Source organism: Grampus griseus (genome assembly GCF_964374135.1).
Source record: "Grampus griseus genome assembly, chromosome: 3".
Lineage (NCBI taxonomy): Eukaryota > Metazoa > Chordata > Mammalia > Artiodactyla > Delphinidae > Grampus > Grampus griseus.
The window spans coordinates 2,496,958-2,519,736 of NC_139019.1; the positions used below are offsets into that span (position 1 = coordinate 2,496,958).

Below are 22,779 nucleotides of genomic sequence, written 5' to 3' on the forward strand. Positions count from 1 at the left end.
CCAAACTTCCAATCCATCCCTTCTCCCTCTCTCTTGGCAACCACAAGTCTGTTCTCTATGTCTTTGAGTCTGTTTCTCTTCCATAGATAAGTTCATTTGTGTGATATTTTAGATTCCACATATAAGAGATATCACGTGGTATTTGTCTTTCTCTTTCTGACTCACTTCACTTAGTATGACGAGTTGCATCCTCATTTTTAAACATTTTGTTGTCAACTTTTGTTGTTATGTTCCAGATGAAGTTTAGAACATTTTGTGTCTTGGTGAAAACCTGGGCTGGGGACAACCTTATGTCTGGGCAAGTGTGGGAGAGGGCAGCTCGCATTTCAGGGGCTCTTCTGTGTGGTGAGAAACAAAGCAACTGTGCTTTATGTATCCTTGTACTTTGATCGCATCAGTGCTGTTGTCAGCATTTTCTAGAAGAGAAAGCTGAGGCAGAAGGGGTTGAGCAACTTGCCTGGGTTTCACAATGAACAGAGGCAGAGCTGATGCATGGTGCAGGCAGTGTGAGGACACGTCCCACCCAGTCCCTCCCTCCCCAAATCAGAAACAGCAAAGAACCCTCCTCATTTGTCATGATGTTTCCTGCCAATAAAGCTTTCAACTTTCTTCATACAGAACTCACACACCTGAGGTGAGGGTACTTCTAAGTGGTTATATTTAAAAGACTTCAGTATTTTTTTTTATAATTTCTCCCATAAATTTCCTAGTCCTATTTTCATAGATTTATTCTTAGAATTTTTGTTGCTGTTGTACAAGTTGTATCTTTACCTTTGTGTGTATGGTGAGTTTGGAGGAAGTGAATACAGCTGTTTTTCTTGTTATTGGTATTATATTGTTTTCTATCCTGAAATCCTGATGAATAGTTTATAGTGAGCAAGAGTTAGTTGATTTTCTGGAATTTTCAGTATAGATAATCATGTCTTCTAGAAACCAGGAAAATAGTGTCTCATCCTTACCAATGCCTATTCATCATATTTCTTTTTTAAATATATAATGTCTTTGAATTGTCGATTGTAAAAAAAAATGTTAAATAGAAGAGAGTGATGAGAGGTAACCTTGATTTCTTCCTGATTTAATAAAAATGCTTCTAATCTCCCATTGCTAAGGAGTATGCAGCCTTTAGTGGATAGCTTTATTGCAATAAAGATGTCTTCCTAGTTCTCTAAGAATTTTTCTTGAATGAATGTTGAATTTTATATATTTTTCTCTCTCTAATGAGATAACATGTTTTATTTTTTCTCTTTTAACATATTAATCTGGGTGAACTAGGTTGATAGAATTTCACATGCCAAACCATCCAAATATAAATGCTACTTGTTAATTACATATTACTTTTATATACACCACTAAATGTCTTCTTTTTAATTAATTCAATATATTATTTCATTTTATCTGTTCTAGTAGATTTTTTTATTTTGTTTATTATCACTTTGTAGTCATCTCAAAAATTTTTAAAAATGGATCCTTACCTATCATTAACTCCTTTAAGTTGGCACTTTTCTATATCCCAAACAATGAAACCTCTAAGAGCAATTTAACTTGATTTTACACCAATTCTTCTCTCACATATTGTCATATGTTTTATTTCTATACAGGTTATAAGCCCCTCATTGTTATTATTTTTGTTTTAAAGACAATATATTATAAAATTATTGATACATTTTTCTTTTTCAATGACCTTTCTTTTTCCCCAGTTCTCTGCTTTTTTCTGGAACCCTTGTCTTTTCTCCTGAACAAGGCCCTTTCATAGTTTCAATAGTGTGAAATCTGATGGAAACAAATACTCTCAGCTTTTGTCTAAAAAGATCTTTATTTTCCTGTAATGTTGGAGCAATATTTTCACTGAGGATAAAATTTCAGAGCTTCAGGTGGTCATCCCTCCTCTTCCCCTGAAGTTAATGGATACCCACTCCACCCCCAGTGCTTTTAATATTCCCCTTTATCTTTGGTTTTAAACAATCAGACAATGATATGATTAATTGCAGTTATCTCTGCATTGTGCTTTGAATTTGCTGAGTTGTAAGCAGATTAGCTGTTTGTGAGTTGATGTCTTATCATTTGGAAAGTTCTGGGTAATTACTTTTCAATATTGCTTCTGTTTCATTCTCTCATTCATATCTTCACTCATATTTCTCTCATGCTCTGTTCTGCTGTTTCCATTCTTTCTTATCTTTAAAATTGAGCCCAAATACTATATTCTGAATTATTTTCAAGTTTATAAATTCTATCCTCTGCTTTAATTTTAAAATTAAGTCAATATACTTTTTTAAAAAATTATATTTTGCAGTTTGTATTTCTAGAAAGCTTATTGATTATATTTTGCTCAGTGTTGTTTGTCCATTTGTCCATATTAGTCATACTTATTTTGAAGTCTTTACCCACTAATGACAATATTTGATTTATCTCCTATTTGCTTCTATTGAATATTTTATCTCTTGATTCTTTGCCATTTTTTCTTGCTTTTTGATTATATATATATATATATATATATATATATAATTTTAACATGTGCTGGAGTTAGTGTATAATTTATTGTAGGGCTTCTGAATTATATTCTCTTCCTCTAAAGAGTGTTGATTTTTTTTCTGCCTTTTTCTGTTAAATTTGATTTGCTGTCCTTTTACAATATGTATATTTTTACGTATATGGTCATAACTCCACTGTGATTTCTTTAACTTGTGAATTGGATGTGGGTTGTTTGATTCTGAATGGGTTGGGATGGAGGCACTTTCAGTTGTTAATTTCTAGTTTCAGTCCTTGGCTGTCAGAACCCAGAGAAGGAAGAAAAGAGGGGGCAGCATCAGGACCATCTACTCATGCATCTCTCCATTGTCGAGGAGGAGGCCCTTTACCAGAAGCCTTAGCATATGTCCTCTTACATCTCTTAACAGAACTTGGTCCCTGGACTAAATCACTGGCAAAGAGGAAAGGACCATCATGGACCATCCTCAGAGTCAGGTACATGGTCACCCAAATGTGATCAGGTCAGTAGAGAAAGGAGGAATCAATATTGGTCTGCTAACCAATAAAGTCTGCCGAAAACATTGTGCCGAGTCACTGCATATGACAAGTGAGTATTCCTTTGTCAGAACTGCTGTGAAAAAGTGCCACAGACTTGGTGGCCTAAACAACAATAATTTATTTTCTCACAGTTCTGGAGGCTGGAAGTCCAAGATATCAGCAGGACTAGTTTCTTCTGAGGCCTCTCCCCTTGGAATGTAGATGGCTGTCTTCTTCCTGTGTCTGTGTCCTAATCTCCTATTCTTATAAGGACACCAGTCATATTGGATTAGGGCCCCACCTGTGTGACCTCACTTTACCTTAATTACCTTTCTAAATTCCCTATCTCCAAATACAGTCATATTCTGAGATACCAGTGGTTTGACTTCAACATATCAATTTTGGGGGGACACAATTCAGTCCAGAACATAAACCAGTGGGCAATTCTCTGATCTTGGCTTATCTGAGCTGTTAATAATAGTTGACATGTGATCAACTGCTCTTTCAAAAAAAAAAATCTCCTTCACTGGCTCTTGAAAAGTTACTCCTGGTTCTTCTACCTCACTGAGTGTTTCTTTTACTCGCACTGTTAGAGGATAACACTCAACTGTCATTTAAAAAGTCCACCTATACACGGGTGATTCACAAAGTATCCCTCCAATCCAGACCTCTCTCCTGAACTACAGTCCTGTAAGTCCAGCTACATTCTCAATATTTCCACTTAGATGTTCAAGAAGCATCTCAGTCTTCATGTCTTAAAAGGAACTCAATCTTTATCCCCAAACATTCCTCTCCCATAGTTTTCCCCATCCTGGTAAGTTATAACTACATTCTTCAATTTGTTTTAACTAAGATCTTAGAGTCATAATTAGATCCTTTCTCTCTCTCTCTCTCTCTCTCTCTCTCTCTCTCTCTCTTTTCACTCAATGTGTAACTCAAGAAAAAATTCTGTCATTTCTACTTTAAAATATATCCATATTGCAACTACAATGTGGAATCCCATTGACGGGACTTCCCATCTCCCTGAGTGTGGAGACCTGGCCCCGCTTCCTCTCTGGCCTTATTACCTGTTACTCCCCTCCACCTTATCATCCCCACCTCACTCTGCTACCACAATACCACCTCCCCCTGTCCTTGAATTTGCAGAAGACCCTGCCAAGACCACCTGCACTCCCTCTGCCTAGACACTCCCTTAGCTGATTTTGGTCTGGTCCCTGCTAAACTCCAGCCTGCTACCCAAGACCACCTCTCCTGACACCCCACTCTGCTTTATCTCCATCACTCATCATTCCCTGGGGTCTTGTGTGTTTGTTTGCCCATCCCTCTCCACTGGATTAGGATCCCTGGAGAACAGACACTTATCTCATAGATCTCTGTATCCTCAGAGTCTGGAAGAATGCCTGACAATAATTAGTGCTAATAAATATCTTCCAAAGGCAATTGTATGTGTGCCATTGTAACTCACATCTCTTTGCTAGTTAATAAGTTTGAACATTTTCCTCTTGTGTGGGTGACCTGTTCATATTTGTGTCCATCTTGGCTTCCTGATATTTTTCCTTTTAATTTCAGACCATCAGTGTTAGTAAGCTCACTTCATTCCATCCCATAAGAGTTGGAGTCTCCTGGCGGTTACCCCTGCCTCTGCACAGATGGACCCACAGGGAAGCCACGTCATGTATGATGTCACACCAGAAGCTAAGTTTCCTCCAGGTGCCAAAGCTGAAACATGCCCTTCTGCTGGGCTGTATCTTCAGCACAGATACATCAACCTTGAATCTGAGAAACCTGCTGAATGCAGCTCCCTTTGGGTCGAGAGAGTAGAGACGTCACAGCCGAGGTCCCCAAGTCTGGGAGCTGGGGACCCGTCACCATGGGCTGGCTGTCAGTGTGGCAGCAGCAGGTTCTAATAAGGCACAGATTCAAGGGGAGCTTGCACCCCGACCCCCTGGTGAGGTGATTATGATTTGTTCATGGGCATTAGCAAATTTTGCTCAAATGTGCATTGGACCATGTTTCTGCACATTTCATGAATAATTAAAAATGGAAGTCTAAACAGTTCACGTGTGGGATTTGTGTATGATTCTCATGATAAAGACAATCACCAAGGTCTTAGAACTTTATCAAGAGCACAGGATGTTTCAGTAGCAGCTTATTCATGACGTAGGCTGCATGGGAACTTTAAACCGCACCCCCCCCCTTTAAAAAAGGTGATTCATGGGGTCTGTGTTCTTGAAGACAGTGTGTTTTTAACAAAAAGAAAAAGAAGGCTTTAAAATATTCAAATGATGCTTTCACATAGCCTGTATGAACACAGAACACATTCTAAGATTCCAGCATTTTCGACATCCTTTATCTGTTTTCACTTACAAAGGCTAACGTGTTTTCAACTGTATGATAAATCCATTTTTTAAAGCGATCACTTTGACCTCTATTATAGGAAGCAAGTGGAAGCAAGAGATGCGGTGACCTGGAAGGACATCATTTCCTAGGAGTCAGGCCCTAAATGTTCATGATGAAGTTGCTCAGAGTGGAGCTACTCTGAGGGCCCCTCATGGCAAACACCTATCCAGAGCCTTGGAGCCAGCCCAACAGGGCCACTGGACTCCTCTGCCCTCTCCTCTGCTCCCACCCAGCCCTACCCACACCCTGGACTGTGGCTCTCTCTCCCCAGCTGGGTCTGTCTTTGTTCTTGTTGTCCATTCTCAGGCCTGAATCCACTGCAGATGGACCTCAGATCTGCCCTTCCCTCCAAACCCTCAATGCCCCCTGTGGTCCTGATGTGCCCACAGGTTCCAGCCTCGCCCACCCTCCCTACCTGGCTGTTCTCAGTCACCTCACTCACCCCACTGGCTTCAAACACGCTGGCCTCCCTGGGGCCCTGACCCTGCTCTTCCCACCATCTGGAACGTTCCTGCTCTCTCTCCCTCCCTGTCTTCTGGTCTCTTGCAGCCAGGCCTTCTCGCAGTCCTAGTTAAAAGTGGCAGCACCTCCGTCCCCATCCCTAAGTCATGGCCCTGTGTTGATCTGCCTCAGACACATGGAGGCATAGTTTATTTAGTTATTGATTATCTGCCCCACACACCTGTGTCCACTCTAGTGAGAGGAGGCTTTTCTCCTATTTTGTCCACTGTGTGTCCAGGATAAGAATGCCTTACCTGCAGCAGGTCCTTAATCAGTATTTGTTGAATAAATAAATTCTTAAAATGTCATTAGGCCTTTCAGGGCCACCAGGCTGAAGGTCAAGGGCACCTGCAGTCCACATGCTCCCTCTGTAACCCGCCCCGCAACCCTATCATGCAGGAGGCTTCCGGATGTTGCGGGAAAGGCACTCGGTGGGGACACAGATGCCCTGGGACCCCTGACGCTGAGCAGCCCTGCCAAGCACATGATGGGCTAAATGCATGTCTCCTGTGGGGAGTGTGTCGGGGACTCCTCACCTATGCGCCCCCATCGCCATCCCCAGGGCACCCAGCTCTGCTTCTTTCCATGGGGTGTCCCGAGGACACAAGGCAGATGTGATAGACCCGCGGGGATATCCCAGTAACAAATGGAGAACATTCTCAAAGGAATGCCTTTCTTCCAAAAAAAGCAAAACAACAAAACCTCCGTCCTCCCACGTGGAGGCAATAGGGCCCACACGTCACCTCCTTTCTTTCCTACGTCCCCAATGGGCCCCTGAAAACCAGCGGGGATTTCACTATGGGCCACTTCTGCACAAAGAACGTGGCTAAGTGTCACTAAGTCACTCAAGTCACCCACGTGGGGAAGTGCCCAACGTTTTCGAACTTCTAGATCTTTAACTTTTCTGTGGCTGCTCAGCTCTATGGTTCACTGTTAAAACAGCTGAGATAGGAGCAGGCCCTGCAGGATGGCCCTCATGGAGAGAGAAGAGCAGTGCGTTTCTCGGTGTGGGGGGATGGGAGGCGGAGGGGGGCGGAGGGGAGGAGCGGGGCGGAGGGGAGGAGGGTGTGGGGTGGAGGGGGAAGGGTGGAAGGGGGAGGGGAGGGCTGGGCAGCTTGGATTCAGCGAGAGTAGCGTTTGGAGCAGCAGCGAATTGTGCATCTGAGGAACAAGCAAGTGAAAACTTCCGGTAGCTTCTCCCCACGGGGGCTGCTCTTTAGTGTAGGGACTTGAGACGAAGCCTCGGTCATCTCCTCACGTCCCTCCCAGGAAATCAGGGCAGGGCCGGCCTGGGATGCTGGTCAGATGCTCCCTGGGATGTGGGCCCTGGAGGTGGCGCCCTGCTCCCGGGGACTCTCTCTCACTGAGGCCTGGAGCCCACTCCCCGCACACCTTCCCCACTCTCCAGGCTCCACCAGACTCCAGCTCAAGGTTCCAACAGCGGGCAGCCAGAGGGGTCTGCGCTCGAGAGGGGGTGGCGGCCTCAGCCGGTGAGCATGCGTCTCAGTTCTCTCTTGTCTTCTGCTTCCGGCCCGACCCCGTCCTCGCCCCCGGATGCCTTCTCTCCCCTGATGGGCTCTGGCCAGAGCAGCAGTGGGAGAAGGGGTGGTGTCACCCTCCTAGACTGGCACGGGTGACAAAGGCAGAGGTGACTCCGGTTCCGCCGAGCCCCTGACCTGCACCTGAGCTCTTTATCACTGGCCACGCCCAGGCCACCACGTGGCGGCTCGCGCTATGCTTACTAAAGGGGTGTATTTACCCCCGCTGTCCCCCTTGCCTTGACACATCCTCATACCAGACTCACAGTTATGGGTTGAATTGTGTCACCCCCTCCCAAGAAAGTCATATGTGAAGTCCTCACCCCCCGCCCCCCTGGACCTCAGAATGTCACCTTTTTTGGAAATAGGGTCATTGCAGATGTAACTAGGTGAGGAGAGGTCGTAGTGGAGCAGAGCCCCTCAGGTGAGGAGAGGTCGTAGTGGAGCAGAGCCCCTCATCCAATAGGACGGGTGTCATGAAAAGGAGAAATTTGGACACAGACACACACAGGGAAAAGACCTGGTAGAGACTGGAGTTCCGCAGCCACCGGCAAGGACCTTCCAGAAGCTTGGAGAGTGGCCTGGAGCAGATCCCACCCTGCTGCTTCCAAAAGGAGCATGGCCCTGTCCACACCTGGGCTGGGGCATCCCACCTCCAGACTGAGAGACAGTAAATGCCTGTTGTCTAGGCCCCGTGGTTTGTGACACTTTGTTAAGGCAGCCCGAGGAGACCAGCACGCACACCCCAGGACGTGACGATGTGGAGATGGAGGCAGTGGGTCGTCTGAGTGTTGACCCAGAGGCTTAGGTGAGAACCACACATTTCTGATCTGCTGAGGACAAGAAAGATAATTCCACCCAACCATTTACCATTAACAAGTAAGTGAGACCCAGAGAGATTAAGTGACTTGTGAGGATATGATGACTAAAAACAGCCATCAGCCTGGAACCCAGGCCTCCCCAGCCCCAGGTCAGTGTTCTCTCTGTTGCCTGATTTTTTTCTTGAACTTTTATTCTGAGCTCATCAAAAGAGGCCACCACTACCTGGCTTCTCAGTAATGGGATTTGCTCTGGGGCCATCGTCAGGGCCAGAGCATCCAAGACCACAGCCCAACATCATCCCGGGTGAAGCACAATCCATGGGGCACCTTCTCAACCCCAAATGTGCCCACATTGGTGGGAGGTGGAATGGAAGCGTGCATGGCCTCCAGGTGTGAGGCGGGCGCTTCCAGACGGGCAGCGGTCAAGACAAAGAATGCCAGCAGGGCCCCGCCTGATACTTGCCAGGCAAAACTGCATGTGAGGAGAGGACGTATCCACTCCTGAGGTTTTACTCTGAGGACGAAGACCACAGCACTGATTGTGCAGGGTGAGCAGAGTTGCCTTCTCAACGCAGGGATGACACAACTAGAATGGTTTAAGGGTCCACACAGAGAGGATTCATGTGAGAACCCATGGGTGGATGCCTGGCCTCTGTCCTTGAACCACACCATTGCAGAGAAAGTGGCCATGGAATCAGGCACATGCTTTCAGGGGGGCATGAACACAGACACTTGAAGATAATAACCTACCGCTGGTCAAGAAAAAAATCAAAACTTTCAAGTAATGAATGGGAGTATTTGTTTTGGCAGGAATTGTCTGATGCGCTGGCCTGGCGTCCACCTCCGATTGCTAAGGTGGGTGTGGCCAGAAGTCATGTCCACAACAAGTGGAGTCGTTGTGCCCACTGGTGATTCTGCTTAATGAAATGTTTTCACCTGAGCAACCACGTGAATCTAACACAATATTGCCTGTAGGGCTGCAGCATGGGCCTCACACCTGCAACAGTCCACCCAAGACGCAGGCCAGAGAGAGAGGCCGAGACACACAGAGGGGATGCTTTTGGTAAAGAGACTTCAGGTTCCCTAAAACTAAAGTATCCTGATGTGTGTTCTGCACATCAAGCACACCAGTCTCTTAAAAGTTCCAAGAAAAGCCCAAATACCCTTCTTCCTAGGGGACAGTGTTTATGTCCCTTCTCTCTGGAGGGAGGCTGGATGGAGGGGGAGATGGGAAGGATGCCTCAGGTGGAGGAGGGGGAGATGGAGGGTCAGAGAAGGGCAGCTAGGGAAACACAGGCTCCCCAGACACAGGGAAGGGCTAGTTCGTGAGCCCAGTGACTGCCTTGAATTTCTATGGGGTTTCTCCTGATACTGTCAGAGAAAGGGGGCTGAAGACACAGGAGATGGAGGGGGAGAGAGCTGGGACGGGGGGGTGTAGCTGAAGAAAACCTCTCTCTCCTTGATATCTGGGCCTCCTCAGGAACATGGCAGGGTCAACCTTCAGCCGGAGGGTTGGGCAAGGGATCAGGCTGCAGGCAGGTGATGGATCACACATGGGATGGTGTGGACAGAGCCCACTATGCGTGTGCTACAGAATAAATAAGTGTATTTCCAGATTTCTCCAGCAGCTCCATCAATCCGAACTACAACAAACCACATGGAGCTCACTAGGTAGTCTTTAAAGGAAACAAGTGATTCAGAACAACTCAGTATTATATGATATTTGTCTTTCTCTTTCTGACTTACTTCACTTAGTATGATAATCTCCAGTTGCATCTATGTTGCTGCACATGACATTATTTCATTCTTTTTTTTATGGCTGAGTAGTATTCCATTGTATATATGTACCATATGATATCACTTATATGTGGAATCTAAAATATGACACAAATGAACCTATCTGTGAAACAGAAACAGACTCACAGACATAGCGAACAGATTTGTGGTGACCAAGGGGGATGGGGGTGAGGGAGGGATGGACTGGGAGTTTGGAGTTAGCAGATGCAAACTATTACATGTAGGACGGATAAACAGCAAGGTCCTACTCTATAGCATAAGGAACTATATTCAATATCCTGTGATAAACCATCATGGAAAAGAATACGAAAAAGAATATGTGTGTATATATGTGTGTGTGTGTGTATATATATATATATATGTATGTATAACCAAGTATCTTTGCTGCACAGCAGTAGTTAACATAACACTGTAAATCAACTATACTTCATTAAAAAATATGGTTAAAAAAACTGAGTGTTTATCAGTACTTATCATGGGCTGGGAGAAGGGCCTTCCTGGTGCCCATGAGAACCCTGATGTGTGGACAGCTGGGCAAGTCCTTCACGTGCTCAGAGCAGCAGATGGATGAGGTGAATTCCAGCCCTGTCTTCGTGAGAAAGCCCGGCTCCTGGGCACAAGGCTGAATGGCCCATCTCTGCAGCCACTAGTGCCGTGACCCACAGCACTTGGGGGCCTGAGAATTGCCTGCAATATTTGGAAAGTTGAGAAATGTGATCAGCAAATGGGCTAAAAAATCTGATGTAGCGTGAGACCAGGTTTGTGCCTGGGTAGTTTCGGTGGTGCTTTGGCTGGAAGGGCGAGGTCACATGACTCCTTCCACTGATAGTTTTACAGAAATAAACTCACACATCCATCAATGCATCCACCCAGACACCCGGTGGTACCTTCCTGTGTCTGGACATGGCTATCGACATCTGAAGGCAAACCAGCCCAGGGTCCTGCAGAACACGTTTCTGGACCTTTCCTAAAGGGGCTGTGCTGCACCCTGGTGACATTTCTGCATACATTATTTAGGGAAATGATGGTGGGGAGGGGAAGGAGAGGGAATAAAAGAGAGAAAGGAAGAAAAAGGAAGAAAGGAACGAGGCTTGTCCTGCTTGAGATTCAATATTTCTTCTTCCCGTTTTAATAGTAAATAGAGCAAGCCTTCCTGACAGTTGTTCCTTTTAAAATGAAATTATTAGACTGTGAATTGCAGAGGCTGGAGAGCAAATCAAACAAACAAACAAAAGATTATTTCTATTTCTTTGCTGGATGGTCTGTCCAAACCAATGAATGCAATTTAAAGGCAGGGCCTGGGAAAGTGTAGTCCACATAATACACGCTGAGACCCATTCCGTGCGGGCACAAAGGACTAAAAATAAGAAAGAAAAAGGGAAAATCTATATAAAAAAGGATAATCTCAGCCCTGGAAGCACAGGGGAATTGCCTTTACTGCGACAACCAGAGAAAAGTAGAGAAACGGCATCTTCGAGCAACGTGGTACAGCCAGAGGAATCAGTGGCAACATCAATTGACTCCAGCCTGACAACCTGGAGGGCCGGGGGTCCTGTCCACCTAAGGCCCTTCCATTTCCCAGGGAGACCCTCCCTTCCCCTTGCTGCTCCTCTGTGTTGTATCCGTCTCCTTCCCTTCCGCTACCTGGCTGGCCTGTAATATGTTTTTTCTCAGTGTTCACTCTGTAATGATCCCTGTCTCCTACAAAGGCCACGGCGTAAATGAGATGTGACGCCACTGCAGTGAGGCAGTGTCTAAATTGAAATATTATAGGAAGGGCAGCTCACTGCAGACCTTTGATGTAACAGCCCCTGTCTCCGAGGGGAGCTGTGAATACAGAAGCCATTGTCGGCTGCACAAAGTTCGTCGTCATTGCCAAGAGGGAGAGGAGAAAGCAGACAGAGTCAATAAAAATAATTCCAACTGGGTCAGCAAAGTGGGGGCCGTGAGCTTGCTGAGTGGGACGCATTCCCTGATGGCCCCTGGCTCTAGAAAGTAAAGCCAAGGAGGATCACTCCGTACTTAAAGTGGCTTAAAATACGTTTATACGTGGTGGTCTTTTTGCTGCTGTTATTAGAAAAACAAACACATAAATCCAAGCCATGAATGAAATGAACCTGTAAATTAAACCGTAAAATTGTTTGAAAATGACCTGTTACAGATAAATATGGAGGGGGATCTCTGAGATGGTGAATTATCTCCCATCAGGAGCAAGGGGGTGTCTGTGCCCTTTTACTTCTTTTAAAACAGGCTGGTGATTATTTTCAATACATAAGTATAGTTGTGCATAGCTCTAAGAACAAACTTGCTCACAGGTAACATGATCTCATATGGGGAAAACTCAAAAGGTTCCATAAAAAAAAAAAAAAGAAACTGTCAGACCAATAAATGAATCAAGTGAAACTGCAGAATGTAAAATCAACACACAAAGATCAGTTGCATTTCTATACACTGACAATGAACAATCAAAAAGGAAACTTTTTTTAAAATTCTATTTACAATAGTATCCAAGGGAATAAAATACTTAGGAATAAATCTAACCAAGCAGGCAAAATACTTGTACATTGAAAACTACAAAACATTCCTGAAAGAAATTAAAGATTTAAATGGAAAGACATGCCTTTTTCATGGATTAGAAGACTTAATATTAAGATGTCAATACTACCCAAAGTGATCTTTCATGGATTAGAAGACTTAATATTAAGATGTCAATACTACCCAAAGTGATCTTGAAAGTCTTAAAATTCCTTTCAAAGTCCCAACAAAGTTTTTGTAGAATGAGAAAAATCTATTCTTAAATTTCATATGGAATTTCAAGTGACACTGAAGAGCCAAAACAATGTTGAAAATGAAGTACAAAATTAAAAGTCTCACGTGTCCTGATTTCAAAACTTAATACAAACCTATAGAAATCAAAACAGTGTGGTACTGGCATAAAGACAGATATATAGACCAATAGAGAACCCAGAAATAAGCCCTCAGATATAAGATCAAATGATTTTCAACAAGGGTCTCAAACCATTCAATGAGGAAAGTATTTTCAAGGAATGGTATTGGGAAAACTGCATACCCACATGCAGAAAAAAAGTGAAAATAGACCTTTATCTTACACCATATACAAAAATTAACTCATAATGGGTCAGGGACCTCAACGCAAGGATAACAACTATAAAGTTCTTAGGAGAAAAGCCAGGGGAAAAGCTTCATGACTTTGGACTTAGCAATGATTTCTTGGATATGAACCCAGAAGTACACATAACAAAAGAAAAAAAAAATTAGATAAATTGGATTTCAGGACTTTATCATCAAAATTTAAAAACTTTTGTGGATCAAAGGATACAGTCAACAGAGTGAAAAGTCACCTCACAGAATGGGAGAAAATACGTATAATATCTGATAAGGTGTTAATATTCAAGTATATAAAGTACTCCTATAATTCAATAACAAAAATCAACCCAATTAAAAACTAGGCAAAGGGCTTGGGGAAATAGATCTCCAAAGATATTCAAATAGCCCAGCATATACAAATATGCTCAGTATCGTTAATCATTAGGGAATGCTAACCAAATCACAATGAGATGCCATATCACACCCACCAGGATAGCTATTATCAAAAAAAAAAAGTGTTAGTGAGGATGTGGATAAATTGGAACCGTTGTGCACCACAGGTGATAATGTAGAGTGGAAAACAATATGGTGTTTCCTCTAAAAACTAAAACTGGAATTACCATGTGATTCAGCACTTCCACGTCCGGATTTACACCCAAAAGGAAGAAAGTGGACAAGTAAGTCGAGATGGGTGCTCTGTAGGAGGGGTAAGTCACAGCTGTGTGGAATCTTCCAAGAATCAATTTTTCTGTTGTTAGAAAAACAGTTGTTTTTGAGCATATTTTTATGTGCTAGGGGCCATTTGTATATCTGTGGAGAAATGCCTATTCAAGTCCTTTGCCTATTTTTAAATTAGGTTTATTTTTGTTATTGAGTTGTAGGAGTTCTTTGGGTACTTGAATATTAACACCTTATCAGATATTGTATTTTCTCCCATTCTGTGAGTTGTATTTTGTCTTATTTTCTTGTGGAATTGAATGATTTTGAATAAGTTAAATCATCTGACTCAAGTCAAGTATTCCAGTCAGCTTCTTCTTGCACAGATAAAGGCATAGAGAGTTAACCAGACTCCCCGATTATCATGGTCAAGATCATTGGGCAGCAGGAGTAAATTAAAACCCAAAAATCAAAGTCTTGCTTTCTCTTAGGGTCTATAGGACAGCAAATCATGCAAGGAGGCACAGAAGTGTCCTGACAGTAAAGCCGAAAATGAAACAACCCCTGTTCTGCAGTTGTTCACTTTGTCCTGGGGTAAAAAGAGTCGTAACCCACAAATCCAGACTTTCAGGCTTGTCCGTGCCTGTTGCTGTTCTTAATTGCCTCATGTTAAAAAAAAAAAAAAAAAAAAAAAAAAAAACGAGGGGGAAAAATGAGGCTAATTACAGCAACATGGCACATTTCACTGGGGTGCCATAGAAGTAACATGAGAGGATGGACAAGAAAGCACTTAAAAGTTTAAAAGTGATGCACAATGGGTTATTAGTTTTATCCCTGAATGATGTATCTCATCAAGGAGGATGGTTCTTCAGTGTCTTTCTATGTCCTAAATTATACCAACAATACAAGAAAATATAAGTTTGTTGGGGGAATTAAGCTGACATTATTCTCTTAGATAATTGTTATTTGCCATCATGCTTTAGCCCATAAAATAGGCTTTAGATTTTTCTGTGTGAGTGAGTGGGGGTTAATGGTAAGGAAATAGACACCACAAACATGGTCCAAGTACATATACGCTGTGGGGTGTTTCTGCTTGTAATGCCCTTTGATTCTGCCACATGGTGAAGAAAGCACACGTGATTTTGATGCCAGCAAAGACCCTGATTTCCCTGCGCTCAGCCCTGCCCCTCCCCCAGAGTGTTCTTGTTAGGGCTTAAATTGATGAGGGTCCTCACACTGGGGCCTAAGCTCCTTCCTCCCCATGTCCACCAGGCACTACTTGGTGAGGAGCCAGGCTGGGAGCTCGAGCTCACCTCCTCCCACCCCCGGCCTCAGTCAGAGCTGCTGCTTTTATTTTTACATATTGGGCATCTGATTAAGACATGTTTTCATTTAAATAAAGGGTTATACTGCTTTAGGGAGAAAAACGGTGGAGAGAGAGATTTAGATGATGATTGGTCTCCACTGGTGTCAGTGGTTTGCTTCTGCACTCACTAGGAAAGTCATCTCCTGAGCACCTGACCATGACTGAAAGGGGCGGGTGAAACTGACATAAACCCAACAGCAACGGAAAGTCTCTTCACGAGCAGCCAGGCCTCCCTTTTCATCCCCGGCACAAACCAAAATACGTATAATAAGCTACCCATTCCCAGGGTGACTCCTCTGTTCTTAGACTTACTACAAAGTACGGTTTGCTGGTACAGGTTTTTCTGGACTCTGGAAGGGTGAAATCCCATTCTTCCAAGCGGAGTGCCCTTTCCATTTCTGGAAAAATTGATCATCGGTTAGCAAATCATTTCAAACAGGCAGAGCGTCCTGTTTCTGAATCTTTCTGAATGACAGAACGATAACTGCAACCCTCTGGGTATATACAGTACACAGTTGTTGTTATTAAGATGATGTATCTTTAGGGTGACCTTCAGTTTCCCCAGAAGGAGGGGAATCTGGGGATGTGGTACCACCATTGATAAAACTGGGCAGTCCCAGGTAAACTGAGGCTGTTAACAGGTCACCCTTTGTGTCTTGTGTCTGAACATTATCTTTTTTTTTTATTGAAGTATAGTTGAGTTACAATGTTTCAGGTATATAGCCAACTGATTCAGTTGTACATATATATATATATATACATATATATATATACAAATATATATACACATATATATATCCTTTTTCAGATTATTTTCCATTATAGATTATTACAAGATATTAAATATAGCTCCCTGTGCTATACAGCAGGTCCTTGTTTATCTATTGCATGCCACCTTAAACGTCTCATCAACTCATTGATTCATTCATTCCCGAAGAATTCAGTGAATGACCCCTGGGCACCTAACCAGCCCCAGGGTTCACAAGGTGAGATTGATTTCACATGCAGCATTTGCTGCCTAGAGTAACTACAAAGCCAGGGAGTGATTAAAACCTCTGAGAACTCATGTACCCACAAGGCTGGGAGTTAGGGAAAATAATTGCCACCAGGGAGAAACTGAGGAAATCCCATGGTCACTGGACTCGTAATGGCCAAAGCTGGGCCATGTACAGCCAGGAATGGAGGTGATCCCAATGAAGAAAGAGTGTGGACAAAGGTACAGAGAATACTGACCAATCCGTCATCAGTTTTATTCCAAAACACCACTTTCCAACCCCTTCACACACTCTCCTATGGGACCCCCTTTTGTTGGACACTCAGAGACCCACGCACACTCTTCCAAGGGACTGTGGTGCTGTCAGAGGCATATGCAGGTGTGCACATGTGCTAGCAATGCCCCAGCAACATTGTACAACATCAATTGCATCCTTGCTGTGAACTAGGCTTTGGGGATTCAGAGAAGAGCAAGACCAAGTTTCTCCCTCAAGGAACCAGACATATGGAGGAGCCGATTGTAAACCAACAAGGAGGTGAGTGAAGGAATGAGGTGAACTGGTCTCATTTGCAACAAAGGAAAACACGCCAAGTACTAGCAGGGAGAGTGATGAGGTGGGCAGGGCTATTTGGGTTGGAGGAACTGGGGACAGCTTCTCCGGGGAGAGCACATCTGAAGAGAGTCTGAAATGCAGGGAGGGAGTGAGGAAGCCCAGAACCAAGGGAAAGGGCTCTCCATGCAGAGGGACCGCTGTGCTAGGACCCTGAGTGAGAGTGAGCAGGGTGTGCTGGAGGTGAGGGTGCCTGGGAGCACATGAAAGTGGACTTAACCCAAGAGGAGGTTGAGGGGTCGTGGGAAGGGGATGCCACAGGGCAGAGGGGCTAGTCTTTGGAGGGTTTTAGGAGAGGAGTGACATGATTCTACTGCATGTTCAGATGACTGCTCCGATGCCGAGTGGAGAATGGACAGGATGGGGGCATCGTCCCAGGAGTTCAGGTGAGAAGGCACTGTGATCCAGACAAGAGTGTCCAAAGGAGAGTGTGGGCAGTGGAAGGAGTCAGAATAATCTTTGGAAGGATTTGTGTTGAGATAGCGTGTGGAAAAACAGAGGGCATCTCCAAGGCTTTTGTGATAAGCAATTGGTGGGAGACAGTGAAATGGGGGATTCCAGCGCAGGGACAGGTCTGGGATAAGGATGGAGGTCGAGGGCTCCACTCAAGTCATCCAACTGATGCCCAGATGGAGACGCCCAGGGTCAAGTTGGCTTTGACTCTGGAGCTCATTGCAGAGATGGAGATGAAACCAGGGAGTGGATCAGCTCCCGAGGGCAGAAATCTTGCACAGTGAAGAGCCTGCCACCAAGCTTTGGTCCTTCCAGACTTTAGACATCAGGAAGAGAGAAGGTGGTGAGGAAACAGAAGCAAGAAGGAGCAGCTGGCGCCACCACATGAAACCAGGAGTGTGGTGTGCTGAGAAGCAAAGAAGAAGGTAAAATTGCCTGGCTTTCAACCCAGACCCTCCAGCCATCAGTATGGGGTCTCAAGTGAGATTTTTCTAATTCAGCCTACATAACTATACAAACTTCAAAATGTTATGAGCAACGAGCAGACACTGAACGTGAAGCACCGGAAAGGTACAGCGTGGACACCATGGCGGGATGTCTCTACACGGTGCAGGCAATTACGACAGTGTCCTAGTCCACCTTTCTTTACATCACCTGTATCTTCAGTTGGTTGGGTGAGCTAAAGTATTATTCATCCTTGTGTCCCAGGTACCTGTTTCCCCACCCAGGTGGCCCACTTCTCCCATGTAGGTTCAGCCTCAGGTTAGGCATTAAAATAATCTGCTGCAGGAAGCACACTGCTGTCTTCCATCAAAAATTCTTGGTGCTCTTGGAAATGACTGATCTTGCTTATCCCACTCTGTTGTATGTTTTCGAGCCACCATATCTACGCTTTACTGAAACCTTAGGAAAGCATGTATTAGATGGGTTTCAAGGAGCTGTATTATTTTTCCTTCTGTGCTGCAATGAATTACCACCAACTTAGTGCCTTAAATTAACAGCACAAGTGTATTATCTTGCAGTTCTGCAGCTTAGAAATCCAGCATAGGTCTCAACGGGTGTAAATCAAGTTGCCAGCAGGGCTGTACTCTTTTCTGGAAGATCTGGGGGAAAATCTATTTTCATGCCGTTTGCTAGGCCACCCACATTTCTTGGCTCAGGGCCCCTTCCTCTGTAGTCAGAGCCAGCGATGGCCAGCCGAGTCCTTGTACGACATCACTCTAACATGCTTGTCATCACATCTCTTCCTCAGACTCTCTTTTCTGCCTTCTCTTCCACTTTGAAGGACTCTTGTGATGACATCGGACTCACCTGGGTAATCCAAGATAATCCCCCCCACATCAAGGTCATCTGATTAACAACCTTAATTCCATCTGCAATATTTACTCTCCTTTGCCATGTACCAAGTGTATTTACAGGTGGCAGGATTGGGATGTAGACATCTTCTGGTGGGCCTTATACTTCCTACCACAATCTTGGACTTGTGTGCAAAACTTACTGGGTATGTGAGTTTGAAGTTATTTTTTCCTGGGAGAGAATCCATAGGTTTCATCAAATTTCAAAGGAGTTAGCGGCCCAAGGCAAAGGTTAGAACCACTGTTTGAACAAACACACAAAAGACACTTGTCCACGCACCAGCAGGGTGGGAGTCCCCACCACTTATTTTATTAATCCTCAAATGCTTATCATCAATCAAACATTGACTGACAAAGCGAACCAGAGTTCGAGCTTTCCTTTCCCTTCTGCAGCAAAGGCAAGACTCCATCTTTTCCCAGATCAAGTATCATTGCCATATTACCACCTACCTTATATTTTCTTTAGAACTTCCTGTAATGACAAAGATTAAGACAAACAAATCACACTGTATGTATTGGGTTTTATGTGGCTTTGAAACCAGAAACTGGTCAACTGACAAGCCATCCTCTATGTTTTCACATAGTCATTTTATGTGCGTGTCCATGGCTCTCCACAAACCCTAGACTTATTTATTAAATGTATAATGCTTATCTTGAGACTCCAAAGGGAGGAACTGAGAATAGAACATGTTAATTTTGGCAATTCTCTGGGTAAATCCTGTACTGGTCAGAGACAATGGAACCCTATTGTACACCCAGTGGCCTTTCTCACCTCCAATCTGCCAGCAGCCTCTTATCTACTCAAAGATAAAACAAATCAGATCAAAGTTGAATGCATTAAGGATTTGTTGACTAAAAGGCTATTGTATTATCTAAATCAAGTGACACACAATAGGTCTATATAATGGGGAAGAAAATAAAAATGAAGGCAAGTGGCATCTAATTGGGGAAACGTAAACTTTTATCCCCAATATCATCCAGTTCCCAAATCCTCACTCACAGACTCATAAACTAGTGGAAACGAGAGCAAGTTTAGAGTTGAGTAAAATTTATACTCTCACAATTTACCCCTGTGTAAATTGAGCCATGCAGAAGCTCCACAATTCTTTCAAATTCACAGAAAAATTACTATGTTTAAGTTCTTTCCGATAGACGGCCTTGTCACTTAGCTGCTTCTACTGTCCCACTGCGAGGATGTTATCAGTAACTTTCTTGCAGCATCCTGACTCATCTGGGTTTGTTTGTAGCCGGACAACCCACATTCAGTGTAACGGGGGTAAGTCAGAAAAATGTCCCTATTGAAGAGCTATTTCTGGTGGAGTCCCGGATCTTTGAGTCTTATTCATGACATAGATGCATAACATTGTTGTTGATTTATACAGATAATTCACTCTGAGGGAAGGAAAAAGAATCAGCTCCCCTCCGTGCTGCCAAATACAAATATACAGACTGTGATGGAAACCACCGGACTTACACTTGGGAAGATGGAGCAGTCATTGGTCATGATATTCGAAGGTGACAAGCAAACAAACTATTGTTGGGCTTGTGAAGTTTTCGGATGAAAGTTTACGTGCTTAAGAGAATCCATCTCTGCTCGTGCAGCCTTGGGTGATTTTGCCCCCGTCACCAAAGGAGACCCCTGGGACTGACGGTCGGCTGCACCCATAATGAGGTACTTCATCCCAGAGCAGCTGCCACCTCACCTGTTTGCCAGTTCATCCGCAGGCCTGAGAAATTCTCCAATTTAGCAAGCAAACTTAAGTCATTATTAGAAATGACAGGGAAACCTGATGAAATTGTACTTTCAATTGGAAAACAAAATTGCAATCAGACCAACATGATTTCCTCATGGTCTGACCGTGCTAATGCCAGCCGAGACATGGGCAAATGTATTTAAAAGTCATAATGGAGCATTACCATGCGATCTCCTTTCACTGGCCCTTATTAATATAAAACTTCAATTTGCATGTAAATGTGGTCAACTTTCATATCATCAAAATACATGAGGCCTGGGAAAGTAATGAATTGAAGTTGGATGCAGCAATTACTGACGTTTATAAAGAATTTTAAAGAGGTCAGTCTAGCCTTGGCTGAGAAAATGAGGAAATCAACAGGGAATATTGTCAATATAGCAACCAGGGGACTTGGAGTCAGTCCCAGGTGCTGGGAGTGAGATGATGATTAATAGAGTGGGACGGAGGCGTCTCTCACCCAGAAGGGCTCGGCTAGACCCCCGGCCAGCGCGATGCGGCATGAAAGGTTCTTGCTGGTCCTCTCTCCAGCCGCCTTGCAGTGCGATCCAGAGGGAATAAAGTAGCAAGTGTTTATGCGGGAGAGCAAGGCTGAAAGTTTAATTGGACTCGCTCTGCTTTCAGCCCCCTTCAGTAGCTGATGTGCAGTTTAACCTTTCTCCCCACCTCAGACACTCCAGAGCCTCGGGGATTTTAATAAGGCCCCCGCATGACGGCTGCACTAAACATTGACTTTGTTGCTAAATTGAGTTAAACTGCCTTAGTGTGTTGTAGTGGCAATTTATAAGTTACTTGATTTTTTTTTTAAGAGGAAATATTTATCCAGGTCGCATATTTCATAAATCCTCAACCACGTGGAGTGATTTGGGGAGATTTTCTTTGCCTATTGCTACAAGCAAGTTAACAGGCAACATCCTTTTAAACATGCCCAGAAAAATCAACGCAAAGATAGGTGTACTGCTCTAATTTTTGAGTATTTTATTGCGTGTAAAGCAGGGTCAGGGTATCTCCTCTGAATGTGCCAGCCATGTGTGTACAATGTGACATGACCAGTCAGGGCCTCTCACGGTTTCCAAGAAGGACAGAAATCACATGGCCTCTTGCAGAAAAGAGGCAGAAGTGGAGACCCAGCCGGGCACGCAGTCTCAGTGGGCCACATGCAAGGCTGCAGTGTTTGCAATTTTCCATGTGTTATTTACACTTTGCATCTCTTCCCTTTTTCAAGATTTTAGAGGCTTCTATAAACCTATTATAAATGCAGCCACCTCAGAATCACAGAGACATTTACGAAATCAATATGTGTAATAGCTACTTTTACCAATCGCTTAGTTTAAGGGAAATCCCATGTCTGGCCCATCCTGTGCCTGGTTTGGTGGCTTTTTTGCTATTGGGCAGAGGTAATCTCTCTTGCACCAAAGTCCTCACTTGACATTTTGTTGTCTCCGTGGCCATTTTTTCTTTTTTGGCTTTTTATTATTTATTCCTTCCTGAGAGTGTGCATAAATATGGCTGCTCAGCCGCCTTTAGAGCTACAATACAAATATATAATTTCACTGACATAGGCATCTGCCATCCTGAAAACCTAGAGTCCAGATACCATGGCCATCAGTGCTGGGAGCTGGCAAATGTAAGTCTTTGAATAGGGGGTCTGCATTTGCAATGATGTAATCACCATCATTTACCCCCCTTTAACTACCGGTAGTATTTTAAATACTTACAAGAAAGCGCTTTCCTTCTAGTTAATAAGCAAAGTTCCTCTTTCCCAAGAGCTGTTGTAAATAGATGAAGTCAGGGACATTTATTGAGCAGGGAAAAGAGCAGCCAGGTACTGGGAACATCCTTCAAGACTGGACTTTGGATGCACATATCCCATAAGAGTTAGCAATTTCCTAAGGCTTTAAAATTAAATATATATTCTTCCCACACATGTTATCTCCTTTATGAACTATATCTTGCTGCATTTTATATTATTTATTTTTTATTGAGATGTAATTGACACGTAACTGTGTGTAAGTTTAAGATGTGCAATGCATTAATTTCATACATTTATACATTGCAATACAGTTACCACTGCAGTGCTAGATAACCTCTCTACCATGTCACCTAATTATCATTTCTTTTTCTGTGGTGAGAACAATTAAGATCTAGTCTCTTCGCAACTTTGAAGTTTCTTAAGGCAGTATCATTGACGATAATCATTATGCTGTGCGTTAGCTTTCCAGAACTAGTTGCAAGTTTGTATCCTTAAATATTATCTTCTCACTTCCAGCCCTCAGCCCCTGGTAACCACCATTTTGCTCTCTGTATTTATGAGTTTGGCTCTTTTAGATTCCACCTATTAGTGAAATCATACAATATTTGTCTTTCTCTGTCTGACTTATCTCACTTAGCATAATACCCTCAAGGTCCCTCTATACTTTTGCAG

At 43.7% G+C, this 22,779-nt stretch overlaps 1 long non-coding RNA gene across 1 annotated transcript; it reads left to right on the forward strand.

Moving 5' to 3' along the window:
* The first annotated feature begins 544 nt into the window (after positions 1-544).
* LOC309821267 lies at positions 545-4,968 on the forward strand. The gene is made up of 3 exons (XR_014296583.1): positions 545-634; positions 2,895-3,073; positions 4,573-4,968. It is a non-coding gene; the product is annotated as an uncharacterized lncRNA (long non-coding RNA).
* The last annotated feature ends 17,811 nt before the right edge of the window (positions 4,969-22,779 follow it).